Consider the following 13,403-nt stretch of genomic DNA (forward strand, 5'->3'; position numbering starts at 1 on the left):
ATGTTTATTCGCATTTTTAACGGTTTGTATGAAGATTTTACTAAAGTCTTCGATTTTTTTTTAAATATACACGATAAAAAAAGCCCTATTACTCTTCATATTTACCAAAAATTTCTGTAAATTCATTTAGCATTAGAAACCAACAAAATCACTGTACATAGCTTTAACAATTAATATTGAATACCGACAGCACATTTTAAAATTTATTTAATAGTTATGATACAAATATTTTACATACTTTATATATATATATATTGTGCGTGTGTTATCAACAGAAAATATTTTTTTTTAACTCAACTTTCTTTTTTTTTTCCTGTCAGAGGATAGTACATTGAACGCAATTCTGCCATGAGCGCAACCAGCGCTTTGACAGCGGACCTCTCATCTTGCGCCTCTTGTTTTACCATTACAACTGCAGATAGAGTTGTAATTCTAATTGTAAACCTTTATACATATTTAATAATTTACCAAGTGTAATTCTGTTATAAAACCAAATCTTTTAACTATAAACTTCCTTAATTATAATCATTCAAATTCACCATTTACGTTGTTAAATAAGGTCCATTCCAGTTATAATCCACAATCCAAGTTTAATCAAAGTTTCTTCAATATTATTAAGTGTAGACTTAATATATTTTAAACTACAGGACATTGACTATATGTTTTACAAACCCGAACCATAATCTATGTAGGGTCTTGGATCAAGTGCTTGATAGAAAGGTACTGTTTCTTGACCCTACGGTTGTACCGGCAGGTTATCTTATCAGGATGATACATTGCAACTACGAATAAAGTATACGTTTCAGTTATAGTGTTGAATATTTTCGAACCCTAAATTCTAATTTCATATTTACATAATGTGTGTAGTGATTGGTTGGAACGACAATTTCAATCGGCTATAATGACCGAATATGCCTGGTCCATTGAAGGTCACTCACTATAAACGATATCCAGCATACTTAATATATTTATTAAAAATTAAATCTGTACCGCTATAACCCATGAAGGGTCAGGGGTTTAATAGTACTTTGTAAAGAAGTGATGTTACTAGACCAATGGTTGTGCAAGGAGGTGATTTGGTCAGAATCACGTTCGACCCACCAGATTTCTCCCTGATTAAGAGCAAAAACTTTATGAGGCTGGAAGGATCCCACAGGGTTCCAGAACCGACTGGGTTGACTCACAACTACAGTAACAGAATTAATAATTACCTGCCACAGCCGAATTCGAATCTAGAGCCCTTGGAGTTAGTAGCCCAGTGCCTACCCACTGAGCAACCCAGCTCCCCATATATATCTGTCCCTTGAATAGTAGCACATGTGTCAAGCAAGCAATGGATTTATTTTGAAATTGCCTACTGTCCCTCTATAAACCCTAAGTTAGTAGGGTTGTCAACAAGTAACTTAATAAAAATCAAGTTCTTTATGTAAGTATGGTATATAATTATTTTTATTTAAATGTGATTCTTTTTAGAACATTTTGTTTATCATATTTATTGAAGGAAGATAAACCACGTGGTGGCGGTTAAAAAATAGTAGAAAAACTATTTATTATTAACCACTAATAATATTTGTGTACCTTTCTTGTCCGCCACACGGACCATCTTCATACAATCATCTTTATACATTCAACTCTGTAATGTCAATAAACCACTACGAAAAGCGATTTAACAAAATCTTTCTTTTATAAACAGACTCAAGTTGATAGAAATTCTAAATATACTGTTTTCATTTTCATGAATATTGTGAATGAGAGTCAATGGGCATTCAATCCGTTCAATGTCAGACGTTCCTGTTCCTGTTCCTATAACTGGAACTGGAACTGTTTAGAAGCTTACCCGGCTAAGCCCCCATGCTTATGATCTATATAACGTTGATCAGGATTGGCCGGTTGACGGCAGGGCAACTGTTTCGGGCCAATACCGTCAGCCGACACAAACGCCCTAGAAACGTTTCGCAGTACCCTTCCCCCCTTTCCCCCACCACAGGCTGTTAATACTCCTCTGTCCTTTTCTGTCGCCATTTGAGGTTTATATCTCCGTCTCTCTCTAGATACCATTGGGATAAAACAATCGCCCCGTAGCCCACAATTTACGTTAGTTGGCCTGCCCCCCTTTCTTCCACCCATGTTCTATCAACACGCTTCTCTTCTACCATTGCGCCATATGTCACTTTTATGGTGTCACTTGGTTTTATTCTACTCTACTTCCTTCAGAAATTGATACATTTTACTGTTCCACTTTTATTGTCACATCTAGTTAATGTAATCAATAAGTGGTGATTGTCAGCTTGTTTTAAGTTCAGATTGTAATTTCTGGGGAATGATCAATATTGTTAAATATGTTTTTCATCATAATGTTTTATTTGTAGTTTCAATAGTCCATTAAAATTGAAATACTTATTTTATTTTATTTTTTTAAATATTCATATTGGTTCTCTATCGCTTGTTTTATTTTATTCGTTCATAAATAAAATTTGTGTCATTCATCACTAAGTCATATCCCATTTATATTATTTACATTTTTGCAGCCTTGACCTGTTGTAGAAGCAATAATAAATAAAAAAGCCATAAAATGCATTTACTATTCAGAATGATCAATCTCTGTCAAACATCCCAAATGCCCGTTTTAACAGTGGAAGTCACCGCGACTGTGGCATCTGTTGCAGGCACTACCGTGTTATTTGCTGTTGTGTAAACTGTATGATGCATGCTGTCGTGACACTTCTGGATCACTGGCAGGTTGTGCGTGCTAGATGACAGTATTTGTTACAGCAGTGTTAATTAAGGTCATGTTAACTGTCACATGTATACTCCTTGACAGTGAACTGTCGCACCTAACCTAAACAGCTTTTAGCTTTTAGGTTATTTTTTTAGCATTTATTACGAATCTCTTTAAATTTATTTCAAATTTCTTTAGTCTCTAAAATAAAGTCAATAGAGTCCAATTTTGTTCAATCCGCCATTCACCAGCTATCACTAGGTTAAAATGCCATCACAAACATTAGGGCGCTGGCACAGTCTCACTGTTTTGACAGAAAGTCAGTGTTCTTGTCTACAGCTTGGTAAAAACGGCAAATGAAAAAAAAAAAAAAATGAATCTAGAAACTTAATTTTAGTGAGCAATGTAATTTGCAATAGAGAGTAAAAATAAATACTAATATAAAGAAATTTGTAATAAATGGTAAAAAAAAGTAATGAAACAAACCATTGATACAGAGGGGTGGATTTACCAAATAGGGCACACAAAGCCCTAGAAATACCGTAGCGTGCACACGCTAAAAAGTATTTATTTATTTAAATAACAATGAAAATGTTTATGATGAGTTAGCGTATGTTTTATTAAGTCATAAATGGAATTATTCAAATATAAAATTAAAATTATCATAAAAATGATTTTCTTAAGAAAAAATGCTTCAGCCACCGCTCCTCCCTCCGAAGTTATGAAAATACTAAAAAAACTCTTGGGCCTAAAAGCGCTCAAACTTTCAATCCGATACATGTACGCATGCGATAGTTAACGTAATAGTAGGTACAGTCAGCTCACACAAAACCTGGAAATGCGTCAGTACTGCTACGACAGCAAATGCTATAATGAGGGCATCATGGCAATTGTGGTAATTGTTACCGTGGAAACCGTTCTTTGGACATGAATTTATCTCTTAAATGTCTTTATGCTATCGCCCATTTGTACAGAGTTCATTCTCACAAAATTGTCACTTTCAAAATCTTGAAAAAAAATCAAGTTCATGGAAACTAGTACTGAGTATATTTGTGAGTGTGTATATTCATAAGTGTATATTCATATTGGGTTTTCTCCTAAGTTGGTGCTATTTAGTTATCAATTTTTTTTAAAAGAATTAAATATTTATTTAGCAGTAGTCAGCGAATGTATGAAAATTTTCGATTCATTCGCTTTCCTTCATTCTGAAAACCCTGATGAAGTCCTGCAGAGTGTCGACACATTGGCTCATAATAGATAGTTTATGTACGATTTAAGTTAATTTTAACCACACCCGGACCATTTTTCTTTTAATAATTACACACACAACAACACACAATAAATCCTAACAATAACAACTCTTCCTGCTTAAAAGTATTTGAAACATTTTTGACTTTTTCGTTATTATCATATGTGATAATTTTACCCCATATAGAACATAATATTCAATGTCATGAAGAAATATTATTTTCAACAAGTTACATAAACAAATATTATATATTTAATGAGGATCAGCAGGAGGTGACAGAAATTTTAGTACTATTATTTCATATATATGCAAACTGGCGTAATTGGGAAAAACATTCCCATGACTTCAAGAAACAAAAAGAAAAAGAAAAAATCCAAACTGGAAAATAGAGAATAGTCATTGCAAATCAACAATTTCCATCTTTACTCTTAAGATAAGAGAGAAAAAAAAGAAGAAGACAAAGATAATCTTCCTGACTATCTTCCTATACGACAAAGATAATCATTTACGCAAAGAGGTTTTGAAATAATACGAAACTATATAATATACAATATTTTTTTTAATAACTCTAAATTGGTATTGATAAGGTTGAGCTCTAGGGAGTGAGTGGCCACCAATAAAAGTATTCACACATCATTAATTTTCTTTTACATCCTAGAATCAACTGTAGAAGTGAAAAAAAAACGAAGGGGACCACGCGCGTTCTGATTCCTTCTTATATAGCATCTATCCTTATTGTATATTATATATGTATATTGTATATTATCTAGTATAACCTAATTACTTTTCAGCACATTTTCCTTTGTAAGGGTAAATTAGTGGGCTTTTCATAAACAAGCCTGGGGGTGACCAAAAACTGTGTGAAAGAGGTAAAAAGCATTATTGAGATTAGTGTTCCATCAAAAATTAAAATTTTGTTTTATACCAATATTTAAAAGAATGGTGAAAATGAGGCACTCAGTTTTTTTAGATTTCCTTCAAAAGAAACTGTCATCATTGACTTACAAAGTCTCATTTTTGGCTTTGTGACAGTGTCAGGGAGTGATAAAACAAGTATTACATATTTTATTACAAGATAACAATTGATAATTAAAACCTCAAAGTAGGATGGAAATGATAACTTCAAAGTGAATAATTACTAAATAAAATAAAATCATTAACATTCAGATGGTTGATAATTCTTAATAAGCTCTGTAACTAAAATATCACCATAATTGGAGAATGACCCAAATAAATTTTGTAGTACCCATAACTACAAAATTTTATTTGGTTTCCGAGTTTTACCATTTTTCGCTTTTCTGGTAATCTTTGAAAACAAAGACCTTACGCTTAATAAACAAACTCTAGATTTTTTGCAGCATTAATTGGTAGGATTAGTTAACTTTGTGCAATGAACCTCCAATAATGGTAATAATTACTATGTAGCTACCTGTTGTTCTATACTGTAGCTACTACAGTTGCCAAAACTGCTATGGCCTGACGCAATCTACCATCTGACTTGGGAACTACTACGTATATTAATATTTGTACTATTCCTTGTATCTACTTTAATTTACCACATGTAACATCGATATAGAATATTATAATATTCATAAATGTATCATTTGAATGAATAAAGATTACAATAGAATATTCTGATCGACTGAAAGCTAACGTCTCACTCGTAGCATCTCTCGATGGTGTTTAATAATCCAGAAAGTTGACTAGGGGCAGATTATAGGCCTCAGTGCGAAATTCTGCCTCACAGAATTCTCCTCCTTAAGAGCCAATGTGTAACAACATTCACAGTAGATCAGTCAGTATATACTTGTGCTATTTTTTTGGAAATGCATGGTGTCTTATATTTTACTCTGCCGCCTCTGGAATCTTATCCTTCCTATACCTTTACTCCTATCGTACGCAACTGCATCTAGGACCCAGTAAAGACTTAATTCCCCTTCGTGCCTGCAGAATAGAACCCTGCAGAACGAAGTTTCCTTCCTGCAAGGACCTGCGACTACTACCAAGTTAGGACTTGCATTCCTCCTTCGCGACTGCAGACTAGTACCCTACAGAGCGAAGTTTCCATCCTTCGAGAACCTAACCTACCTAGCTGAAAAACCCTATGTAACTAAAATTACACATCAAAAACGAGTTATCCCTGGTATGTTACACCAACTTTTACGATGAAATCGATTAGCTTGAAATTCAAGAATTTCATTTCTATGTTTTTCGAATTTTTATATACAAGGTCGGCATAGGTATTAAGACTTGTTTATACACCATGAACCAAGGGGATCCATGAGTATAAGTCCCAGCCAATTAATAGGTTTACCGAACTTGACTCCACGAACCGCTGATCTGCCAAAGATGGCGCACGATGTGGCTGATGACAGAAGGAGGAAGGTCACGGCTCGGCAATGACGATGTGATGCGGTCAACTAACGCAGATGAGTGGTTGTATTCTTCTTTGCCAGCGCATGGACATGTGGTGGGTGAATTGGAGCTGCTCCTCTTGGACTTTATAAGGGGAGTTACCATGCAGTACGCAGAGCTGGATGACGATGGCGTATATCCGAAGCTATTGAAAGTCTCTGCAGGTGTTGTTTTGTTGGACAACCTATTTATCTTAAAAATAAAGGATATTAATTAAGCTGTAAAATTTAAAATGCAGTTGAATTCAATTGGTTTATACATCAAAATCCATATTATTTATTTGTAAGATTAATATTTGATGTTTCACATAGTAATTAAAATGGAAGATATTTTTTTCTCAACAATTTAATCACACTATAGAATTCCTGTTAAATTTGAAAAGATTTTAATAATTATGTTATTTAATTTAGAACGGAAAATGTGAGGAAAATGACATACCTTTATTTAAAATTTGAATTCATTCCAAAACTTTTCGACACTTCACATCTTTGCTGTTTTGAAGTCGTCCTCGCTAATTCAAATAGGGGGAACGAACGTTTGCGCATGCCCGGTTCCATCTGTCCCTGCACAAAGCCAGGGACTGCTCTGACTGTCAGCAAACTGTTCCGAGCTTGGTATTGGGTCTCTAGGAACAGTCTGCTGAACAGTCAAAGAAATGGCGCCAAGCTCCATACCACGCCAATATGGTACTGTGCATGCTCTGACTGTCAAACCGGTTCTTGGATCAAACCTAATTAGGATATTTTGACAGTTGATTCTTATGAAGACGAAGGCTATAAACTATCGAAGTTAATTATAACGAATTCCGAGGAACAACTCAGTCGATTCTAAAAGTTTCTTTTTTCAGCGAATGGGATATTGAAGAACTTTCTTAGGTTTCTTTATTCAAAGCCTATATTAAAAAAAAATATCGCCCAGAAGAGGGTGAAGTACATTGGATAAATAAGTAAACAATTATATCATTGGTTTGTGATAAAATTCAAGTTTTACAATATTAGTTCGTTTCTTATTTCTGAGATGGTACATTAAATTGTAACTGATTCATATGAGTTTTAAACTTTTTGATGGAGTTGCTTAGAAAAATGTGAGTTAAATATCTAATTTATTTTGAATTTTTCATTTCTCTTTAATTAAAGTATTTTTATTCATGTATGTATTCATACTAAGTGTTATACAAAATAGTATTATTCAGTGCGAGAGTCCTTACCCATTCAAATCATTTAAATTATTCAGATACAAACAATCAAATGATTGTCCTTATGACATCTTATATTAGAATGTGACATTACTTTCCTTTAACAATTAATGTAATTCAATTAACCCATAACATTATTGATTGCATATTATCTATAAGTTTTTACCACATTATTTTCAGATTAATGTACTGCAGAGAATTTGATAAAATTGTTTTGTTTTAAACATTCCGTCTGATAGTGTTGTGAAACAATTATAATGTATAAAGTGCCTGATTATTTACTATCTATGGTTATTCTGATATTAAATTTTTATTTGATTAACGTTTATTAAATTAACTTATATATTTGTATACTTACATGATACCTAATGTATTTTTAATAATTATTTTCCCATCACAACAGTATCATTACATTTTAGAACTGTTTATATGAGTTACTTTCTTTTATAATTTTAGATTGATCCATATGATTGAGTGATCATAAATGAGTCATTTTGACCAACAGATATGTATTTATGTCATGAACTGTTTGTTGGTGTTAGGATCCTTGTAATGTTGGACCTATGTTATTGTTTCAAACAAATATCTAATGTCCTTTAAATACTTAATTTCTTATTTTGTGACATAGGTCTCTATAAATCTATTAATCACATAATTTTATGTTGCATTATATTTATGATTATTGACACGATACAAAGTAGTATTATGGACATTAATGTTATCTTTATATGTGATTCTACTGAGGTTCATAAGAACCTGATTAAGTACTCAAGTAGGTTTCAATAATAATCTTATTTAGTATAATGAAAGTACTTTTTTTTTTTTTTTATTGCTTGTAGCATTTATAATAAGAATGCTTAAGAAAGTAAATGGTGATGGGTAAATGTCTATTTAAAGCCCTTGTATATCAATGTAGTACTTGGTGGCTATAAATTATGTAGAAAGGAAACTAAATTAAGTAAGACCTTCTACTTTGCTCCATTAAAATTACATTTATATTCAGATATTTTAGTATAATGTATACAATATATGTACAAGTCGTTATGTACATACACTATGTCTCATTTCAGTTATAATCAGAAAAAAATATTGCTTTTTTGTGACTCAAGTCTTCTAGATCAATAAAAATATACAAAAATATTTTAAAAAACTAACAAACAATAGCAAAATTATGACCTTTTTTTTTTTTTTTCTTTCAAATTAAACCAATTTACAAAAACTTTAGTACGGTGCGCATCATAAGACTTCTACTTTTCACCCTACTTTTGCTTAAAATTTTAAATTGATCTCTGGTTCTTTCAAAGGGCTACTTATTTACTATTCATGATGGCAAACCTCCCCTTACTCTACTTTCATTTATAGGTTAAGTTTAAAACTATAATGATTTTTATGGCAATAATGAAAAAGTTGTTTTGGTTTTATTTCAAACTTGGTCTGATGGATTAAAATTATTTTAAACTACATGTTTTTGTTTGATTTTAGTTCCTTCAAAATTTAAAAAGGAGATAGTAAAAGAAAATACAAGATAATGGTATATAAAGAAAAGATTGACATTTTTGAGTGACTGGACAAAGGTGAGTTTTGATTTTTAATTTATACTTCTTGTTTCTTCTACAATATTATAAGTTACTTAAGTATCATAATTAAGTTTATAATAATATCGTTTTTATTTTAGTGTAAACCTAGGAAATGGCTGTTGGGTTTAATGGAATAACACACACTGAGAGGGCATGATTTTATTTGAAGTGGACCAAACCATTCTTAGTTTGCCCCCAGGATATCAACACTAGGGACAGTTGGGCAGCTGGAGCTGATTCATCAGTAGAATTCTTTTCCCAGTATATCTGAGAGGCCTCCACTGGCAACATTCATGCTCTCCTCCTCTACTATTGATGTCATAACTGGGCAACCTCTTTGGGTTTCTCTGTTGTGACATTATATTCGATCAGTTTATCTACTTGATCTGCTGATTTGGCATGTAAACTGACTATAGCACTCAGGCCTTAACTCCCCCCTCCCCCCTCTGCACCAATTTACAGACATTCCCCATAAACTATCAGTACAATATACAAACATGAAACAGAATATCAGTAGTAATATGATAATAATGATAACAATAATTATAAAACAAAATTGAAAGTTAACTCCTTCTCAACCTTATACGCAGACATAACTAAATTCTAGATTACAAACATAATAGATTAAGATACTAAGATAATAAATTATGATAGATTACATAACAGTAGAATAACAAAACAAATAAGATAAATGACACCTGAACAAAACAAAATAATTATACTATAAAACTCGCATTTCCTTACAATTGTTAACCTGCAACAAATCTTAACATACAAATTAAAAAAAAAAAAAATTGTATACAATTTATTCTATCAGTGATGATTGGAGAGCACTTCTAGATACCATTGGGATAAAACAATCGCCCCGTAGCCCACAATTTACGTTAGTTGGCCTGCCCCCCTTTCTTCCACCCATGTTCTATCAACACACTTCTCTTCTACCATTGCTGTACAATTATGCTGTGCCAAACTTTTACTTTTTTCCCTCTCAATCCTCCCTTTTACCTTGGCCCATATTTTCCTCAACGTCAGGCCATTATTTAGAAATCTCCCCTTCTTCGGTCATCGCACCTCTGTAATCTTGCCGTGCATGTAACCCAAAGAGTACCTCCAATTGGGCGAACCCCATGACCTTATGAATTGAGTGATTGTAGGCTGCGATTGCTCCGGTCATTGCTCCATCAGATTCTAACCCTTTATCCACTTGATATACCCGCAAATGGTCACTGAGGGTACTATGAAGGTATTCTATTCCTCCTCGGGCTTTTGGGTTATCCTGAGGTGTTAGGATACCATATCACCTCCAGTATTCTCATGGTCGCTTTATTGAACTCTTTTCCACTGTCGGATGAGATTCTATCAGGGACTCCATAGAATTGAAACCAAGTTTGTAGAGCAGTTAGCACTGCCTCCGCAGATATATCCCGCACAGGACACGCCATGGCCACCTTGCTGAATAGTTCGATTAATGTTATCCATTTATACCCTTTCTAATTGAAAGGGCTAATTGGGTCCACTCCAATCTGTTCTGTCCACCATAATCTGCATATATTATCCCAGACTACCGCGTTTCCAACGTATACATGGTGTGTCTTTCCAGTTTTCCAGGTGTGTCCTCTTTGACGGATGATTCTTCCCTGATTTCTTCTCCCGCGTCTTGTTCTTCTTCCCCCGGTGTCCACTCGCGCTTAAACTGCCGTGATCCCACTGAAAGGCCTCCCTTGTCGTCTTTGATCACATTTACTATTATTGCCTTCGAGAGCCAGTCGGCTACCACATTTTCTTTTCCGGGTTTGTAAATAATATCCATAATGTTCTAGCTATGAAGTTCTTTCCACCGCGTGATCCTCATGGATGACTCCTTAAACATTCCAACCCACTGCAAAGGGCGATGATCTGTATGACTAGGATCCACCTTCCAAACAGGTAAGGTTGGAAGAGGTCCACTTCCCACACAATCTCCAAAAGTTTACTCTCTTGGGCACAATAGCGAGCTTCCACTTCCTTCAGGCGTCTACTGGCGTATGCTATTTGGCAGTCTCCCCCTGAGCCTTCTTGAGACAATACTGCTCCTAGGGCATACTCACGGGCATCCATAGTGAAGGTAAATGCCTCCCGAAAGTCTGGAAATGCCAGAACCGGTTCGCTCTGTAAGTGCTCCATGTATTTACAAGTATTCTGCTCCATGCTCTGTGTTATTATCAATTTACCTAAGCTACTTTTCTTGAGGAGATTATTAAGGGGAATTAAGTACTGTACCATTGCAAGAACAAACCTGTGGTAATAGTTTAACGCGCCTAACAGCCATCTGGTCCCTTTGATATCTGTTGGCATTACCATCTGCTCTAAGGTTGCCACTTTTTTAGCATGAGGTTTTACCCCTTCTTTCGAAATTGTGTGTCCCAAAAACTTATCTCTGCTTGGCCCAGTACAGATTTTTCACGGGAGAGTTTCAACCTGAACTCCCTTATACAGTGAAAAACTTGTTTCAAATGGTGCCTGTGTTCAGTCTCGGTTTTGCTAAATACTAACAGGTTGTTCATGTATGTCTGGCATACTGATTCATCTAGTTCCCTATCACCTCTCCTCTACGTACATTACCCAATCCTGTTTCAAGGGAATTTCGTATTCTGTCTTACCCATTACTCCGAGGTCCTCTCCTTCCTTGAAAAATACATCATCGTACTCGTTTAGGATTATTTCCTTCTAGTCCCCTGTCTGCACAATTGCCCCTATATATACTCTTTAGTCTATCCTTGACTTTGGGCCATGATGTTTCTTCATCGGTCTGAATTTGGTTACGATACTTTGGTTAAGATACTTCTTTTTATCCTACCTATCAAGGCCGCCGTCAATGAGTCTACATCTCCTTTGTTTAGTTGGTTTTCTGCTAGCTTAGCTTCAATTTTTGCTATAAGTAGGTCGCCTCCTTTGAGAAAATGGTTCAACTCACCTATTTCTCCAGAAAAGCTTTCTAAATCTGAAATGGCATTCTGTGGATTCTGTGATGTTCATCAAGTCAATAGCGTTCGCATGCGCTGCACCAAATGCCATCTTTAAATCCTCATTTGATATGACGAAGAACAGAAAATGAGAAAGAAATAATTCTTTTTTTTTTTTTTTTATTAAAAAAAACTTCCAATTTATGCACTCCTTTCCCGGTTTCAGCACCAGTTATGCGTTTGCAAGGAAAAGCTAATAAAAACAGAAAAAGTTTGCGGAATAACACCCAGAGAGAAATGACCAACTTGATTGTATCTCAAAGACTGCCTTTTATTTAATCCAGTTCATCTATTGATAAATTTGAATCAGTCTAACTCCCCCCTCCCCCCGCCAGTTTAGGAACATTCCTCGTAAACGCAAAATATTGCATATATATAAACAAACAGCTAACATAAAGCTGCACATTAAATACAACTAAAGAAAGTAAGAATATATATACATTTAACCCTAAGAAAAGAGAAACTTATACCCGCTTATACAGAGAATTAGATTTAGAAACGCTTATACCCTTCAAGTGACCTGGAGTATTAAAGTGCCCCGTTACCTCCAAGACATTCATCTCTGCTCTAATTCCAGCATTGTCAAACTCTCCTCTGTTGTCAGATAAGATTCTTTCTGGAACACCATAGTATTGGAACCAGGTTCACAAGGCCTTCAATACTGCTTCCACCAATTTTTCTATCACTGGGTACGCCATTGCTAATTTACTGAAGTCATCTACTACCATGATCCACTTGTACCCTCTCCATGTAACAGTCCACCTGTAGATCACTAAGTGGCCCTTTTGCAGTGGGCATTTTTTTTGTATCGCCTGTGGCAGGTGACGGTCTTATTTGGTGCTTATTCATACTTCACATTTACCTATGGTGTTTTGGATAATGCTCTTCGTTTCCCATCAAAAATATCAACGGCGTAGCGCCTATAGAGTTTTATTAAGCCCCTATGATTCGTCTTGCCCTGATGATAGGTAAGCGTCACCTCTTTCTGGTGTTATGTTACCCGGAGAGTCTCCACCATCATCGTGAACTGTATAAATGTCCAGTGTATACTGATTCTTTCCGTCTGCCAGAGACGATGAACCTTGCCCCAAAAAACTTCACTGCCAGTATTCAAGTGGTGAGTCTGTCCAGCTTCAATGCTCTGGAAATTCGGTCTTCTTTGGTGCTTAGGCACACTTCACAATTACCTATGGTGTCTTGGATGGTGTGTTTCATTCTCCACCAAAAATATCAAGGCGCAGCACCT

At 34.8% G+C, this 13,403-nt stretch overlaps 1 long non-coding RNA gene across 1 annotated transcript; it reads left to right on the forward strand.

The window, feature by feature from the left end:
* The first annotated feature begins 6,899 nt into the window (after window positions 1–6,899).
* Window positions 6,900–13,397, forward strand: LOC106679489 (uncharacterized). Its single transcript, XR_001342969.3, has 3 exons — window positions 6,900–7,467; window positions 9,061–9,152; window positions 9,254–13,397. It is a non-coding gene; the product is annotated as an uncharacterized lncRNA (long non-coding RNA).
* Window positions 13,398–13,403: the final 6 nt, after the last annotated feature.

Source organism: Halyomorpha halys, unplaced genomic scaffold (genome assembly GCF_000696795.3).
Source record: "Halyomorpha halys isolate HHAL.00 unplaced genomic scaffold, Hhal_1.1 Scaffold207.1, whole genome shotgun sequence".
Taxonomy (NCBI): domain Eukaryota; kingdom Metazoa; phylum Arthropoda; class Insecta; order Hemiptera; family Pentatomidae; genus Halyomorpha; species Halyomorpha halys.